The sequence below is a fragment of the Callithrix jacchus genome, chromosome 18, assembly GCF_049354715.1.
Source record: "Callithrix jacchus isolate 240 chromosome 18, calJac240_pri, whole genome shotgun sequence".
NCBI classification, from domain to species: Eukaryota; Metazoa; Chordata; class Mammalia; order Primates; family Cebidae; genus Callithrix; species Callithrix jacchus.
This window is the reverse complement of record NC_133519.1, coordinates 52,314,207-52,330,364: the sequence shown is the minus strand read 5'-3', so window position 1 is coordinate 52,330,364 and position 16,158 is coordinate 52,314,207. Positions and strand designations below refer to the sequence as shown.

Here is a 16,158-nt window from a genome sequence, read left to right as displayed (position 1 = left end):
TGAGAGTAAATCTTCAGCACCACCGACTCTGAACTCAAGACAAGAGGAGATAATTATTAGCGGAGATGAATCATGGGCTTCACAGGAGATAATTATAGCAATAACAAATTACAAACTCAGCCTAACTTCATCTTTCAATTTCCAACTACATTGACTCCAACTTTCACCTTAAAAACCTCAGAGAAACTGCCATATCCAGATGTAAAGGTCATTTACCCAATATGGAGGTATAATATGAAGTATGATAAATTGAAGACATGTATTACAAACACTAGTACAGCCAGTAAAATGATATACCTGTTAAGCATTAAAAAATAAATAGGCATTTAGAATACATGGTTACAAATAGGTGAGTGGTATAGGACTAAATCTCTTTGTGTTGAAGAAATAGTTCACAACTCACACATATTACAAAATTACTCTGTATATGGAAAGTCCTAAATTAGTATTTTAAAGTTTTTCTCTAAATAAGATTGTAATGACTCAACTCAGTGGCCTCTATTGATCAATTCAAAATATGTTTATTAAAATTATTACATGTATTACATATATATTATTAATAACATGCTATATACTGTTATATATAATAATATATAACAATGACTATACATGTAAATTCAGTCATGTTCATTATTAAATTATGTTTTGTTTGATTAATTTTGTTAATGTTATGGGCTCAGGTTTGAAAATGACTACTAAAATTTTTTTGTGTGATTCAGTAAATAAAACTAACAAAGATTAACAAAAAGGGAAATTATATAAATAATCTTCATATTTGTTCAACAATCATTCTAACTATTAGAAATCCAACTAGTTTGAAAACCACAGATCACAGTTATATTCAGTTTTTGCCCTTAAGATAATTTAAACTTTAAAAGCACGTTCTTTTTATTAATGATAATGAGGCAGACAACCTTTTGGTTAGACAGCTTGAGAAAGGTCAAAAAGGCTAACCTGTATGGAAATCAAATTTTGAAACTGAATTCAGACTACACAAAAAAAGAGAAGTTGCCCTGTGCCTATATTAGTATGTATGGATAGCAAGGCGAGTTTTAAAAAATAATTTAAAATGGTCTTACTTTTTTGCCTTAATAATATATCTGTTCTTTTCAAAGAGGCCATGCTGTAAACATTTCAGCAGCTGAAAATACATGGAATTCTGTATACTACCTGGTAAACATTGCACAAATTATTCAGTCTGGCTGTCTACTTTGATTTAATTGGAGAGAGAAACTGTAAACTGTTCTATTTATATTCTGAGAACACAGTATCTCTAAAGACAAAACTGAATAAATTTCATCATTATTCAATAAAAAATTTGTTTATAAGGTCAGTTTCATAGATAACTAAAAATAAATACTAATTATTTTTAAGTTTGTGAAAAGTAAAAGCACTAAAGAGAAATGTTAACTCTCATTACATGTAAACTTTTATCACAGATTACACAATTATACCATTTTCCATTAAAAAGTCTCTATTTTAATTCATGGAGCCTGTTTTTTCTTAAGACAATGGCAAATCCCTTGTATATGTATACTACATTTTCTGTATCCAACTATGTGCTGATCAACATTTGTTTCCACATGTTGGCTACTACGCCCAATGCTTCAATGAACATAGGATCTTTCCAACATCCTGATTTCAATTCTTTAAGATAAGTACCCCAAAGTGGGATTGCTGTATTGTAAAAGAGTTATAGTTTTATTATTCTGAAGAGCTTCTATACTGTTTTCCATAGTTTCTGTACTACTTAGCATTCTCACAGTGTGCAAAGGGTTCCAGTTTCCTCACATTTTCACTAACACTTCTCTCTCTTTTTTTTTTTTGCGTTCTATTAGAACTCAAAGCTATCAGAACATGTGTGAGCTGATATCAGGCTTTAAAAAAGAAGGCAAATCTACACTAAGCTGCAGTACAGATGAGCCTTGAGGAGGGGGAGCATTCTCACAGTGTGCAAAGGGTTCCAATTTCCTCACATTTTCACTAACACTTCTCTCTCTCTCTCTTTTTTTTTTTTTTTTTTTTTTTGAGTTCTATCAGAACTCAAAGCTATCAGAACATGTGTGAGCTGATATCAGGCTTTAAAAAAGAAGGCAAATCTACACTAAGCTACAGTACAGATGAGCCTTGAGGAGGGGGAGCTAAGTGAACAAAGTCAGTCAAAGGAAGACAAATACTACGTGATTTTATTTGCACGAAGTATATAAAATAGTCAATTCATAGTGTCAAATAGTGGAATGGTGTTTGCCATGGACTGACAGGAGAGGAAAGCAAGAATTGCTAATCAATAGACGTAAAGTTGTAGTCAAGCAAGATAAATAAGCTCTAGAGATAGGCTGTATGACATTGGACCTATAGTTAATAACAATGTAAGCAAATATTTTCAATCCTTTTTGGCTGTTTGTATTAGAAGTTAAGACGACTTATTCTCCATCTTTTATCTTTATTTATAAGTGTCAAATTTCTTGTGTTTAAAATATTAAGATTCCATTCTCTCAAGGGAACTGTTACTTAAATTGTATGACTCATGGTTTCAATTTTAACATTAAGCAAGTCTGAATTAAAATTTAAGGTTTCATAAGGTATAGTTCCACACCACAGAATTTTAACCTTTCTCAGTTATACTATGTGAGATATCAAAAGACACATGTTCGGATTCATTTTTGCTACTTAAAATTTCCCACAGGAGGATTTATTTTATGAACTCTGTGTGTGTGTGTGTGTGTGTGTGTGTATACACACACACAATTAGCACACAGACATAAAATAAGAACAAACTATACTATGGCTATATTGTTCTTGTCCCAGTCTACATTATTTTTTAACGGCCTTGAGTTGTGCAAACACTTACTTGAACTTTCAAAAATAATTTTACTTAGGATACGTAAGAAATTTTAAAACCACTGTAAGAATTTTCTAGATGAATAAAATAGTTATTTCCTTTCTTTGTATTTTATTTCATTAGCTTGTGCGGAACAGGTGGTTTTTGGAGCTAGGTAAGGCCTATCACTTTGGGATATCCCACACTTCCCTGCCATAATTGCCACTGCAACATAACCCCATTGGCCTGACAACCACCCCTCCCAACTACCACAGTGACCATGGCCAGCCCCTATTGGAAGCTTTATGGCTCCACGCATTGCCTGAGAGACCAGAATACCTATCCTGGCCAACATAGGGCAAGCTTATGTTCCCCTACTACTACTGCAGCTGGTACACTCTGGAAAGTGCTACCTTCTGACTTGAAGCCAACCAACTGAGACCATTATAGCAACTCATGACAGAGTAACCCTGCTCCTAAGAAGAAGAAAACACAGCTAATAGCACTGCCAGCAACATCCTGGCTAAGCAGAGACCCTGAGTCTATCCATGTCACAACTTCACTTCTAGCATAACCAGCACTCGAGAAAGCCAGCACACCAAACATTTATAACCAAGGATTCTCAAATCTATTTCTTTCTTCTGCCACCTCCATCAGAGCAGGTGCGGGTTTCCATGGCTGGGAGACCTGAAGACATATCACAGGAATCTTTGCGGAAATTCCCCAGCACCAGCCCAGAACCTGGTAGCCTTGCTGGGTGGGCAGACCCCCCAGTAACAGTCACTGCAGCCTGGCTATCAGGAGGCCCATCCCTATGGCAAGAGGGAGAGCACCACATCAAGAAATTACCTTGTGGGGCAAAACAGTCTGAACAGCAGACCCTGAGTTCCAGATCTTTATATGGAAAAAGGCTACCCAAATAAGAAGAAACCAGAAAAGTAATTCTGGTAATATCATGAAACATGGTCTTATAACACTCCCAAATTCACACTGGTTCCCCAGCAATGGATCCAAACCATGAAGAAATGTCTGAATTGCCAGATAAAGAATTAATAAGGTTGATTATTAAGCTACTCATTGGCATACAGAGAAAGGTAAAAGCCAACTTAAAGAAATTTAAAAAACTTTAACAGAATATGAATAGAAAATTCTCCAGTGAAATAGATATCATAAAGGAAAAACTGTCACAACCTCTGGAAATTAAAGACACACTTAAGAGAAATACTAAATGCACTGAAAATTTTCAACAATAGACTAGAACAAGTAAAACAAAGAACTTTGTATGTAAAGCAAAATGGTAAAATATTGTTTATAACGTTTTCATCCTAGATCCTAATTTTATTTAGCCTATAAAAACATGTTTTGTAGAGCTTTGATATACAGAGATTTCCCAGAACGCAATGATTATTTCCATTAAAAGACATTTGCATGCTGGATTTGAATCTTTACTGAAAGTTGCTTGCAATTTTAAAAAGCATAGCACACTATAAATGATACTATCATTCATTACAGATGCTAAATAAATCAGCCTGTGTTTTTGGTTGTATCACATGTTGTGATTCTATGCTGAGGTTCAAGTATATAATGTTTTGTTTTGTTTTTTCCAGCATAGCTGTGCCCAGTCGGATATATACAGACCTGCAAATTTGAATGCAAATTGTTTTCTTTTATACTGTAATATATTAATATACATACAAACAGTGTTTTCACAGTTATTAGTCCAATAACTGGCTTACAACTCTTTATTACGGGGACTGCCAAAATAGCATCCCAACTTGTCTCTGTCTCTAGTTCTCCCTATTCTCCACACTCAACATCTAAATTTAGATTAAATCAGATGCACTCTTTTCCCCGAAATCTTTTAATGACTCCACTTGTTTGTAAACATTGAATTCAAATTTATTTCATTATGCCACTTGTATATATTTTTAAAGTTTATATGTGATTATATAGGCTATAATCCTGGCCTTTAACATGTGGAGCCAAAGTAATCATTAACTATGTTGAAAATTCAATTTTCAGATAGCTTCTATGATGATTTATAAACAACGGGGCATACTTTCTGACAATGCCATTACTTCCTGAATGTTTTTTACCTAGGATGTACTAGGATAAAAGTGATGTCATCTCTTTCATAGTCTTCTTGCCAACTGATTAGTATTTACTTTAAAAGACAGGGATTTTTGAGTGTATTTTCGTGCACTTGTTTTTATAATGAAATATAGTATACAACTAAGGAGAGCGCAAAATATCTGGATGTTTAAGGAATAACAATACAATGAACATACATATATATGCTTGTTAGGTTTTAAGCTTAGAAGAAGTACATTTTAAAAGTCTTCTATAGGTCCATCCTAGTCCCACAAGTATTCCTTGTGCTATATTTAAATTATTTACTATTTACAGACTTTCTAATTATATATATCCTAAAAAAATCATTTTTTTATTTTAGAATAGTTTTTAAAATAATGTAGTTTACATTTTTCTATCCTATTTCTTTTGTTTAGTATTTCATCATATAAATATGAAACACACTCAATTGTCTCAAACTGATGTTTATGGTTTAATTTGGTTAAATGTAGAAATTGACTTGCCTAATCTTGAAACTTGAGAAAGTTACTTTTGCCTAAATTCCTTTCTCAAGAAGCCCACCATCTGGGCTTCCAGAGAGTATACATCTTGATGGTCTAAGCATCCACCTACTTGCTATTGACAAACTCCTCTTCCTTTCCCCTCCCTAATTTCTGTGTTCCTGCAAGTAGTTACCTTTCTTCCCTGCTATATAAACCCTTGTAGAAAATGAAAACAAAAGTTCTTCTTCAAAGCTTTCCTCTTAGTTCATTATAAATAGTAGGCTCTTTAAAAGTTAATTTACTCTAGACCCTTTGCTAATACTCATGAGTAGCTGTTAGCCATAAGAAAGAAAGAACTGTATCTAGGGTTCTTAGTTCTTACACTTTAAAACCTAGATATTTTCCCTGGCATGCCTGGACAAGCCCTGGGAAGTCTTAGATCGTAGCTTATTCCCCTTCCTTATTTGGTAATGTTATTGCTTCTCTAAGTCTTTCGTAAGTTACTTCCTCTTTTCCTTTGTTCTCTCTTGCCTTTACTCTTTTAGAAAATGTTTTGAGTTATTAGTCCATCGGTACAGTTGAGATTGTGAGGCCCAGCTCCTGCCAATGGAGGCAGGGAACAGCAGTAGGGGCCAGTCCATAAAGGATAAATATGTCTGTTTCTCCTTGTTCTTTGTACTGTCATGGCAAACTGCTGGGGAGTGTACCCTTTCTACATAAAATAAAGTTTCCTTGCTGATAGAAACTTTATATTTGAATACTACTTCTTTTTCGGCACCAAAAATTTACATATAACAATTCTTGTGGCCTGTATGGCAACCCATTCCCCTCTGGGGTGGTCTTTGGTTTTCTTTCATGAGGAGGCAACCCACTGCCTTGTCATAGCTGCCTCAGCTCTCAAAAGCCACAACACACCTGCTGTGAAAAATAAACCCAACTCTCAGCTACACAGGGGAAGAACGGCTTGCTATACTGTAGTGGCCAGGCAACTTCTGGGCACAGACTAAGGTAAGAAAAGTCACGAGAGTGATGAAGTATTTTCCTGGTGGTTGGGATATTCTGGAAGCAGAGAGGCCCTCCAGGGAGGGGGAAGAAGGTTAACCTCCCAGGAAAAAGGATAGGCAAGACATCTCTCGTTTGAGAGACTGGGCCTCAGCAAGCCTCTAGAAAGGATAAATGAGACAGCTCTGGTCTCAGAGATCTGAGAGGATTGAGCCTCCCAGAAAAAAGGATAGGCGAGACATCTCTGGTTTGAGAGACTGGACCTATCTGATACCCGAAATGGGGAATGCTTCTAGTAAAGTAGGCATGGGGAGTAAAAACAAAAAGGAGGGTGGGGGCAATCAGATCCTCTCTGACGGCCCTTTAAGGCTCACGCTAAAGTATTGGAAGGACAATGAAAGGACTAAACATAAGAAAAAGCAACAAATGATAAAGTATTGCTGTTTTACTTGGACTAAGGAATCAACCGCCCTCGGTTGTCTGGACGAAATTTAGGTCAGATAAGGATTGGGTCTGTCAACTCTTAATAATGTATGTCAACAACAAAAGCCCCATCTCACAAGAAAAAAATAAACTATGCTCTCTGTTGGCAGGAGCCAGTTCTCTACCCATTAAGGGAAAGAGAAAAACAATCAGGAAGTTAAGTCAGGAGCAGTCTCACCTAAAAAGGGTGGAGATTTTACCCATAAGCAATCCACATGTAAATAGGACCCTTTAGACCATCTTGCCTCATTTCCAACTCTAGCTCCTGCTCCCACCATCACCACGCGCTGCCTTTTCCTCCCCAAGCAGGTGCTGCCACCAGATAACCCAACCCAGAATTCCCTACTTCCCTGTATAACCCAGGCTCTTAGGAGCCATCTCAAAGACCTGATCATTGCCAGCCTGAGTGTTCTTCCTCGAAGAAAGGGCTCTGGAAGGACACAGAGCAACGTAAAAGAGATATTCAAAGTTTTCCTTTCCTCTCTTCCTCCATGGAATCAGCTTCAACTTCAAAGCTTTTTCCTCTAAAGGAGGCGCCTCAAGGAGTAGGCACAGTTGGTTTTCTGAAGCCTCAAAGAAGAGGCACAACTGGTTTTGTGAGGCCTCAAGGAGGAGGGGCATTTGGTTTTGTGAATGCTCCCTTGACTGCTTCTAAGGTCCAGAGTCTAATGGGAGAACGTAAGGCATTAGTAGATGACCCTGATGCAGTAGCAGAACAGATTGATCAGTTACATACTTTGACTGAGTTAATGTCCATTCTAAGTATTCTCTTTTCAAAGGAGGAAACTGCAGATGTGGAGAGCCAGGGAGAGAGAGAGAGAGTGTGCGCATGAATAAGATAGAGACTTAAGGAAGAGACCCTGTGAGTCTGGCAATAAAAGATTTAGACAGAAACAGAAATACAGAAAGGCAGAGAGAAAGAAAGAGAGAGAGAGAGAGAGAGAGAGAGAGAGAGAGAGAGAGAGAGAGAGAGAGAAATAGTAAAAGAGAGAGAGAAGGGAAAGTAATATTAATAATTTTATAGATATAAGAATGTACCTTTAGTAAGGAAAGTTATAAAACAATGTTGGAAAGTTAAGGCATGTCAAAGGTTAACTGAAAGTTGTGAAAAATGTTATAAAAAGAAATTTATGCAAGAAATGATGCATAATTTTTGTTTTGAAAGTTTAAGCAAGTTTTGAAATGTTAATTGTAAGGAAATTCTGTGTGTAAACATATCGGCTAAAATTAAAGAGGTATCATCCAGTTTTTCTGTAAACTGGATATTAACATAAAAGCACAGCAAGTTTTTCTTAAAGCACTCATCTGCTCTTTAACAAAGGTTGTAAAAGCTCTCTTAGCACAGGCACCACTCCTGGAACTTCCAGTACACCAATGCCAGCCTGGAGACCACCCTACCTCATCCTGCTAACCACCAAGACTGACATTGGTACAGCAGAAAAGGGATGAACACATCACACCAGTCAGGAAAGCTCCATCATCATCAGAGTCATGGACTATTGTTCCAGGTCAGACCCTACCAAGTTAAATCTAAGAAAATCTTAGACTATCTCTCTTTTATTTTTCTTTTCTTCCATTTAACTACTCTCCATCTTGTTAGTAATGTGATTAGATCTGACTCCCCTCAAGTTGTTGCTTTTGATGTTTGTTTAGTTATGGCTTGTGGAGATTTGCATAACAAGAAGAGCCTGCTGCTTTGGAAGGATGTCTCTGTCCCTCTTAGACTTCTGCAAATTAGGAATACATAATGAGCTCCTGCAAGCATACTAGTAATCCAAGGAATAGTAACTATATTGATTGGTAGGAATCAGACTCTTGCCCTTCTAAAACAGATTCTCTGTGTTCTGTTTGGTCTGATGTCATTTGGAAAACTAAGGGTTTAAGATAGACTGCTTCCACAGGTCTTCGTCAGTCCTTAAAACCATATATCCATTTCACCAAAGGAACTATTCCTAGCTCTCAATATAATCTGATACAGCTTACTATTGTTATTGCCATATCTGAAAACTCTTTCCTTCATTAAGTCTTAGTTTTGGTATAGGAGCTGACATTTCAGGAAACGACTGAAAGAAATTTTTGAAATATGCTTTATTGCTCCTTCAACCTCTTTATCAATCACTCCTCCTAGACACAATGAGAAAACCAGTCTCAGTGGTAGAAGTAGAAGACCTAAGCCAAACCATAGGCATTGCAACCGGATATAAGGATGCAAATGCCTGGTTATAATGGATTAAATATTCCATTAAATAAAAGCTTGTGCACACGGTAGACCAGACCCCAGATTGTTCCCTTTCCACTTGGATGGTCTAATCAAGTGGACATGAAGTGCCTAACAGCACTTTTTCATGATTACAGAGTTTGGAATAAACGACTGTGCCAAGTTCTTTTGCTGCTATTTTCTGAAATTCATCATCCTGCGGGTCATCCCCTGAGGGCCACCCCGACTCCATCTTCCAAGGCAAAATTTGCCACGTCTCTCGTGACAGGGGCAGAACGTAGTATTCCTTGGGAACGTAACAGGATGCAGTGAAGTCTGGCACTTCCAAGAGCTGACTCATCAGTCTGCCTTACTCATCCCCAAGCAGGTATATGGTAATATTGTAGAGAATCTTTACTCGACACTCATCCAAACAATGGGAGGGCACTTGCACTCTAGTCCACGTGGCTATCCCTTTTACCTTGGCATTTTATAAACCAGAAAAAAAGAAAATACAACACCGGCAAAGAAAGGAAGCCTCAGGAAAAGCCCCTTTATATGTCTTTTGATTCTCATGTCCATTTAGATGCAATTTGGATTCCTTGAGGTGTACCACATAAACTTAGAGCCTAAGATCAGACAGCTGCAGGATTTGAGCCAATGTTTTTCTGGTGAGTAACAATTAATAAAAATGTAGATTGGATAACTACATTTATTACAACCAACAGCAGTTTGTTAACTATACTAAAAAGGCTGCTAAAGAAACAACTGAACAATTAGAATCCACTAGCAAAGTGGTATAGGAGAACAGAATAACCTGAGACATAATATTAGGGACAAAAGGTAGTATTTGTGTTATGACGAAACCCTAGTGTTGTACCTTTATACCAAACAACACTGCTCCCGAGGGGAGCACAACAAAAGCCCTCAAAGGGCTCACTGCTTTATCAAATAAGTTAGCTAAAAATTATGGCATTACTAGCCCTATTTCAAATTAGCTCAAGAGATGGTTCAATCAATGAAAGGGGACCATAACCTCAGTTGTTAGCTTTAGGGCAACTGTGATGTGAACAACTAAGTCAAGATGCTAAACAAGTCTGAAGATGAATTATAAAAGAGGGGAAAATTGTAGAAAATAAAAATAAAACTTCCTTTTCAAAGTTTTCCTCTTAGTTCATTATAAATAATAGGTTCTTTAAAAGTTAGTTTACTCTTGATCGTTGGCTAATAATACTCCCGAGTAGCTGTTAGTCATAAGAAAGAAATAAGTGTATCCAATGTTCTTAGTTCTTACACTTTAACCTAGATATTTGCCCGGGAATCCCTGCAGAGGCCCCGGCAAGTCTTAGATTGTAGCTTATTCCCCTTCTGTATTTGGTAATGTTATTGCTTCTTTAAGTCTTTCATAAGTGACTTCCTATTTTCCTTTGTTTTCTCTTGCCTTCAACATTTTAGGAAATGTTTTGAGTTATTAGTCAATCAGTATAATTGAGATTGTGAGTCCCAGCTCCTGCCAATGGACTCTGGTCTTGTGGAGGATTCCTGTTTCCCACGCATTTTCTTTGTTTTTTTTGAGATGTAGTTTCACTCTTGTTGCCCAGACTGGAGTTCAATGGCACGATCTTCGCTTACTACAACCTCCACCTCCCAGGTTCAAGTGATTCTCCTGCCTCAGCCTCCAAAATACCTTGGATTACAGGAACCTGCCACCACACCCAGCTAATTTTTTTTGTACTTTGATTAGAGAAAGGGTTTCATCATGTTAGCTAGGCTGGTCTTGAACTCCTGACCTCAGGTGATTCATCTGCCTCAGCTTCCCACAGTGCTAGGATTACAGGCATGAGCCACTCTGCCCAGCCCTGTTCGCCTTTTTTTCTCTTTCCACCCAATAAAACCTTTTCCTACTCACCCTTCAGTCTGTGCGCTTAAATTTTCATGACCATGTGACAGATTGGAACCTCATCTTTAGGTGAACTGAGGAAAAGTCCTGCAACATTTTTGGCATTCATTGTGGGGACTTGAGAAGCAATGAGTGAAATGAGGCCTCAAAAGCTATCATTGTGACTTCTAAGCCTTTCATCTTGGGATTTCTTAGGGTAAAGAAAACACGTCCCCCAAACTCCATCACTCTCAGGGTCGGGGAAAAGCCCTTTTCTTCGTTTTGGGGGGAAAGACCGACTAGTGGGGTTCCTTGCTGCTCCTCTCTGGGCCAGGGTTGAGATGCATGACACAAGGGTCCTGCATAGCCAGCTGTCTGGTTTCCAGCCACAAGCTTTTGCAGCCTTCCTTTTCCCTGGCCAGACCAAGGGGTTCAGGCTTTTTCAAAGAGTAATGAAGCTCTTCCCCTGGTAGAGGAGCGACTTGGATAAGAATAAGAGATTATTTACCAGGCATTTTTTAACGTTTTTTTCTTTCTCCTACTCCAACCCATCAGCATTTTTATTTATTTATTTATTTATTTATTTATTTATTTATTTATTTATTTATTTATTTTTTCTAGAGGACGTTTTTATTAGGCCAGGTCCTACAACTATCACTATTTATACTTTCTGCAAAATTTTAGTTGCAAAATCAAGCCTCCATCTTGTTTTACAACCTGAGGGTATGGCTGATAACCACTTGGCAAGGCTTTGGTTAGCAATTCTGCCTTGGGGGATGAGCCCTCTCTAGTTGGAGTCTCCAGAAAACTCCAACCAGCCTGTGTGCTGGGAATGCACACTGGTCCAGCCTCAGCAAGTTTGTACCCTTTGCCGTAAGGAAAGAGCCTGGCCCCTCCTCTTCCTGTGTGAAACCTGGAATTCAAGCTGCGGGCATTAAGCATTCTAGCAGGGACTGGCCTTGTAGAGGATCCCTGTTTCCCATTTTTTTCCCCTTTTCACCCAATAAACCCCTGTCTTACCCTTCAAACTCTCTCTGAGCCCAAATTTCTGTGACCATGGGACAAAGACCCCATCTTTAGCTACCCTAAGGAGAAGTCCTTCAACACAACAGCTTAATTTCATATTCTCTTAGATAATCCTTTTGTTTCCAATGCTTGCTATTATAAATAAAAAGATTCTGCTATAAATAATTTGGAAATGTCTACCTGAGACAAGTGCAAGACTTTCTTAGTTATTAAACTGGGAATGGACAAACTGTGTTGAAAAGTTTTAAAAAGAATGATATTCAAACTATTTAGCTACAGTAAGGTCAAGGGCAATGCCCTAACAGAATACAAGCCAACAACTTACTGCCCTATTTGAGTGTGGAACAAAAGACTTATTCATGGATACAAATGTGTTAATAATTATTAAATAATTCCAGATGACTTCCACGCGTTTATATTACCACCAACAGAAAATGAGGGTTAGCTTTGTTCCACTTAGTTGCCAGACTTGAAAGTTTTTGTGAGAAAGTAACACATCATGTTTTTTTTTCTCTCTGCATTTTCTGAATAATTAATGAGTAATGAAATGTTTTCCTGAATCAATGCTCATTTTGTTTCATGTTTTAATAATTTCTGTTCTTGGCCAGGTAGGGTGGCTCATGCCTGTAATTCCAGCACTTTGGGAGGTCGAGGTGGACATATCATGATGTCAAGAGATCAAGACCATCCTGGCCAGCATGGTGAAACTCCGTCTTTAATAAAAATACAAAAATTAGCTGGGTGTGGTGGTGTGCACCTGTAGTCCAGCTACTCAGGAAGCTGAGGCAGCAGAATCACTTGACCCTGTGAGGCAGAGGTTGCGGTGAGCCGAGATTGCACCACTTCACTCAAGCCTGGTGAGAGAGTGAGACTCTGTCTCTAAAACAAAAAAAAAGAAGAACAGAATTCTTGTTCCTTTTATTTTCTAGTGGGTTATTTGTATTTTTCCTATTACTTTGGAGGAATTCCACAAATTCTTTACCTTTGAATGTTGGTTGTTAGTGTTCCAGATGGTTTCTCCCAGTGTGTGGCTGTCATACTTGTGTTTTTGATCATGATGAGTTATTACTTATAGTGTACTTTATATTTATGATGTAAATATAATTATCATGTTTCTGCTCTCTGACCCTGAAATCATATTCTCTAACATTATTTTTAATATGTTGTGAATTATCATAGTTCCTTTTTTCTTTATCTGGAAAGCCAGTTGCTCCAGAAAATCTAGTGAAATTTCATCCACTCTTACCACTTTTATCTGAAATGTCACTGTGTCATAAAACAAGATTACACATCAGAGTAGACATGGTTTTTAGGCTATACTTTTTGTTCTGTTAATTAACTTTTCTTTCTTTGTGCAAATACTTAACTCTTGATTTTGTACTATCATTTTTATTACATTTTTCTAGTTTGATGAGGCAAGCCCCCTAACTTTGTTTTCTTAAATTATCATTTTGGCTATTTTTAGTCTCTCATCTTCTTATATATGCATTTTAGAATGACAAAACATTTCAATCACAATCCATTTAATTGAAAATCATTACATGTATATATTAATGTGGAAAGACTTAATATGTCAGTTATATCAAACACACTAGTCCATAATCAATTATCTGTGATTTCTATAATTCATTTGGATTAATATTTGACCTTTTCTCAAAATGGAGTGAGATTTAATTTCACTAAAAATTAATTATTTAAGTATGAATCCACTTAGTCAGCACAGGTTAACCAAGGAAATGTGTGGGACATTAACAAATAAGGGAAAGGTCAAATTTTCTACCCTCTGGTTATAGTGGAATATTCTGTCTCCTCTCAAATACTGTATGTGGTGCAAGAAAATTTGACATGTGGCCAGAGTGTGCAGCTATAAAAATCACAAATTTCTTATTGGCAATACTTGTTTAAGTTTGAATAAAATAAATATAAATGTTCTTCCCCAGCCATAATTGATCATTTCCAACATTTTGTTATGTTGCAACCCATTTTTGGACATCTGTAGAATACAGAGATCTAGACAACTACCTTAGTTCTTTCACTTAAGACATGGAACATATAATCTAGTCCTGTAAAGAACTTAGATTACTTCTTACACATGAAATGCACCTTCACACTAAATGTGTCTGCTTAAATGTCTCCATGATCTGGACTGTCTTCCGGTTTTCTGCTAATAGCAATCTATTCTTCTTTTGTAAACACCTTCAAATGTAATTTTTATTATATTATCCTACTAAACTAACACATGTGATTTCATAGTAGCTATTGTTATTCGTCAATGTGCATGTTTCCTTCATTATTCCTGTGTGTGGTATCAGCAGTTAGATAATATTAATACTAGATTACAAATATTTAACACAGTGGCAGAGAATACGACACAGCCATAAAAAATGATGAGTTCCTGTCCTTCGTAGGGACATGGATGAATCTAGAAACCATCATTCTCAGCAAACTGACACAAAAACAGAAAATCAAATACTGCATGTTCTCACTCATAGGCAGGTGTTGAACAATGAAAACACATGGACACAGGGAGGGGAGCATCACACACTGGGGTCTGTTGGAAGGGACTAGGGGAGGGATGGGGAAGTGAGGAGGTTGGGGGTCATAACATGGGAGAATTACCAGATATAGGTAACGAGGGGATGGAGGCATCAAACCACCTTGCCATGTATGTACCTATGTAACAATCCTGTATGATCTGCACATGTACCCCAGAATCTAAAGTACAATTAAAAAATCTATATATATTATCTTAAATTGATTCTTTTCAAACTTTACATTGGTTTGAAATTAAATATTAACACTGCCATAATGATTATATCTGTTTTGTATGTAAGAATCTGTAATTATATATATATTTAAATTGTATTATATTTACATATGATAAACTTTAAATGGCTAATATTCAATGAAATATTATTTATGCAATTTTATTTAGCTGTATAATACTCTTAAGAATTACATAGGAGGCTGAGGAAGGAGAATTGCCTGAACCCAGGAGGCGGAGGTTGCAGTGAGCCGAGATCGCGCCACTGCACTCCAGCCTGGGTAATAAGAGTGAAACTCCGTCAAAAAAAAAAGAATTACATGTGATTAGTGTCTTCTTAGTGTTTCAAATCTTTGCTCTGCCAATTAATCAATGCTTAAAATCTATTCCATAGTTTAAGATATATTCTGTAGTTCTGAATAGAGTAATAAAGTATCTATGCTAGAAGAGAATTTGGAGATTATCTTGATTTATATCTTCACTGTGTAGATATTTTATTTTCTATTGGAAGCAAATTATTATCTCATAAACTGGGGATTTAAACTTTGAGTATGTAGATTATAAATGTTCTAGGCATAATTTTAAAGCACAGTCATCCTGTTAATACGGAGTCATCCTCTTATATCATGAATAAAAATGGCTCATTGTGAGAGAATATTCAATCAATTTCAAAAGGAAACAATCTCTATGACAATTCTGAAATACTGTTCAAAAGATTGGCTTAATTTTTAAATTAATATTGTGCATTTTGCTTTTAAGATGTGTTATAAGTAACTTACAGACAATATACTTCAGAGTTTTTAATTGTAACCAAAAAATTTCACTGTAATTTTGAATCATCAATTCATTTGTACATGTATGCAATTGTACAAAGATGCATATTTTGAACTTATTGCATTTACAAATTAAAGATTAAAATTTAAAGTAATGAATGTTGCTTTGTTCTAGTTTTCCATAGTTTGCGAAAAATTCAAATTATTTTAGATCTCATTTGGGGGTGCTTTTATTAAATACTGTGTTTCATAATATATTTGTTAAATCTAGAGACAGTTTGATATTTGGAATTTTATTCTTAATTCTACTATTGATGTGATCATCTAATTCCTTTGATTTCCACTATTAGAAGAAAGGATATGAATTTGTAAAACAATGTAATATATTGCATCATATGGACATTCACTCATATTCTGTTTTATATTTCTTTCCCAGTACTTTATCCCATCATTTCTGAAGTTGCATGACATATTTAGAATAGAGAAGTAGAGAAGATTATCACGGATACAAACTCCATGATCATATAAATTGGAGCAATTTCAATATTACTTCATACAAGTTATATAATATTTAATAGGATATAGAGATAATACATGGACTTATAATTGCTAGGAACTAGTATTTGCTTTTTAGAAATCT

General features: G+C 36.3%; 1 protein-coding gene and 1 long non-coding RNA gene across 7 annotated transcripts in view; one reads left to right on the top strand and one right to left on the bottom strand.

Annotated features, from left to right (window-relative positions):
* The window catches only part of LOC118149217 (uncharacterized), a 468,469-nt gene that overhangs the window by 100,819 nt on the left and 351,492 nt on the right, over positions 1–16,158 (bottom strand). The gene's annotated exons all lie outside the window — the stretch shown is intronic.
* LOC118149218 (uncharacterized) lies at positions 682–14,588 on the top strand. 2 transcript variants are annotated; one of them, XR_008477738.2, is made up of 4 exons: positions 682–8,387; positions 9,235–9,464; positions 9,663–9,747; positions 12,590–14,587. It is a non-coding gene; the product is annotated as an uncharacterized LOC118149218 (long non-coding RNA). The 2 variants fall into 2 exon arrangements; XR_008477739.2 differs by having other exon boundaries at positions 682–9,464; positions 12,590–14,588.